The 2,690-nt window shown below is 39.1% G+C and overlaps 1 long non-coding RNA gene across 1 annotated transcript; it reads left to right on the forward strand.

Annotated features, from left to right (window-relative positions):
* Positions 1 to 5: 5 nt before the first annotated feature.
* Positions 6 to 2,222, forward strand: LOC111958626 (uncharacterized). Its single transcript, XR_002876562.2, has 2 exons — positions 6 to 43; positions 1,435 to 2,222. It is a non-coding gene; the product is annotated as an uncharacterized lncRNA (long non-coding RNA).
* The last annotated feature ends 468 nt before the right edge of the window (positions 2,223 to 2,690 follow it).

The raw sequence follows: 2,690 nt of genomic DNA on the forward strand, positions 1-2,690 counted from the left end.
GAGGAGACGGTGGCCCGGAAGGGACAGGAAGTGCAGAGGAACAGTGAGCATAAGATCATCACCACCACGGCCGACCTGTCGTTACCCACCTTCCCCCCACTCCCTCCCCCCATGCCCCCCCGCCTCTCTGCCCACTCCCCCCCTCCCCCTCCACGACTCCCCTCCCACTTCACCGAGTACTTTAGCATGCAGGGGGGAGGGGGCATAGGCACCAAGGCATGAGACAGACAGAGAGAAAGAGGGACACAGAGAGAAGGAGAAAGATTGAAAGGGAGGTGGAGGAAGATCAGGTAGCACCGAAAACAGGTCAAGCTATGTATAGCCACGAGGGAAGGAGGGATGGATATAAGGAGGAAGAGAAGGGGGAGTCATCATAAGCAGACATGTGGAATAGAAGTTTGAAACGGCCCATTTTCACCTCTAAATAGAGAGAATGGGAAGAGAGCTGAATAAAGAAGAGGAAATGGCTGTGAGTTAAAGTGCTGAGCTTGTAAAAGAAAAAAATAAGCAATAAATATTTGAACATGAGCAGGGAGAGAGGCACCAGGAGGGAGAGATGACAGAGTGGATGTAGCCTGACCAATAGAATGATAGGAGCGCACAGTGGAGACTGAACAAAACTCCTATGAACACTTTTATTCAAGAATTTATAAGGCATCAATGGAGGGGCTGAGGGAAACGTGTAAATAGCTGAAGAGAATGAGTTACCATTACTCTAAAATAGTTGCAGAGTTTATATTACAAAAGGGATGTTTTTTTCCCACATTGTCGAATTCCAAGTGGTGCTGTGACCATTGCAGTTCTCATGCCATTACATTGTACAAGAGTAAAATGTTCACTCACATCCTGAAACAATACATTCATGTTTTTTTCTTTATGTTTGACAGATGATGTTAACACAAAATATTGAATTTCTCCATATAGAATATGTTGGGATGATTTATATTCTTATATATGTTGATTGCTCCAGGCTATAGGATTGATATACTGATGTTTAAGTGTACAATGTTAGGTTTACTGTGGACCCGAGGTACTGCTAAAACAAGCATGTACTCCCTGTCTCTAAACGGATTATACTCCATGTGCTCATACAGTGCGTGTGCCTGTTGTACCAAACTACTATACAATAACTGTATATATTTCATACCATATAGGCTACTGAGGAGGTGTTAATGTCACTTCTTCTGGATTTCTATTGGAACCTTATGTCATACTGTCCACAGACAACTGTTTTAACTCCGAATACTACTGTTCAGTTTTCACTGGAGTGCAAGATATTAGCTTGCTCTGAATGTAATTCCTTGATGTATGTAGACCTTGGTGAATGTATTAATGCAATAGAGCACAAGGAAAGGGGTGGTTTTAAAGTTACATTTTCAACTTTGTTTTTTACATAGAAATCATACTTATAGCTTGTTTTACTTTCAATTTCAGCCTCCATCCTTGACACATGATTTAAGGAGGGAAGGTTGTCCAGCGAGGATATGAACTAACTTCACAATCACCCCCCCCCCCCAACTAGTATGTAATGATGTCATGTCAAACCTGTACATGTCTGTATGTATGGCCGTTTCCCTCAGTGAAGTTGTACATCTGATCTGATACTGTGTGAGGGGCTCATTGGTGTTTATCCATAAGTAGGAACAGTAGTTCTTCCTGAACATGAAAAGTCCTGCGCCCATAAACAACTTAAGCAAACCTTTTAGAGTAACTGTGAAAGTAGTAGCACCAACGTCCTGTTTGTCCTGCATGGAGCACTTTAATGTTCCCCTTCTCTTAGTTTTTCTGTTCCGCCATTTATTTCAAAGTGACTTTGAATAGCGCTTTTATCTGAATTATACTCATCCACACACTACATCCAATGATATTCCGGTATCAAATATACAAATATTACCTGTAGATATGTTCATATTAATCAATGTCATCAAGTGTCATTATGAGACATTTAAAAATGTACATGTATCTTAATAACATTAAGTTGATTAAATAGCCTAATGATATCAATGTAAGGGGGAGGGTGTAATTCATAAGACGGTGTCAAGGCCAATTTACCACCTGTTTCTTCTAAGAAATGGAAATAATGGAAGTAATCAACTACATTGTATTTTTTTTTGTATAACTTGTTAATATCCGAGTATGAAACATGCAACTCTCTTTAATATTTTTTTATCCAATCTGTAAAAAAAAAAAAAGGTGTGGGGTAAAGAATGGTGGTTAATTGACTGTTTCTAATGGTTTAATTAATAGCCCTTTATTGTCTTTCTGTAGTAATGTCTGGAGTAGGCTTGGTTTGGTCAGACTGGTACAGCACATGTTATGTACATGAGAACAAAGGAAGGTATAATGTAGTCTGTAAAAAAGAATGATACTTGAATTAGATTGTTCTGGTGTTCCAAAGGTTTTGTCACTGTAGGCGTATACAGTTGAAGTCGGAAGTTTACATACACTTAGGTTGGAGTCATTAAAACTCGTTTTTCAACCACACCACAAATTTCTTGTTAACAAACTATAGTTTTGGCAAGTCAGTTGGACTCTATTTTGTGTATGACACAAGTATTTTTCCAACAATTGTTTACAGATTATTTCACTTATAATTCACTGTATAACAATTCCAGTGGGTCAGAAGATTACATACACTAAGTTGACTGTGCCTTTAAACAGCTTGGAAAATTCCAGATAATTATGTCATG

The sequence above is a fragment of the Salvelinus sp. IW2-2015 genome, linkage group LG35 (genome assembly GCF_002910315.2).
Source record: "Salvelinus sp. IW2-2015 linkage group LG35, ASM291031v2, whole genome shotgun sequence".
Taxonomy (NCBI): domain Eukaryota; kingdom Metazoa; phylum Chordata; class Actinopteri; order Salmoniformes; family Salmonidae; genus Salvelinus; species Salvelinus sp. IW2-2015.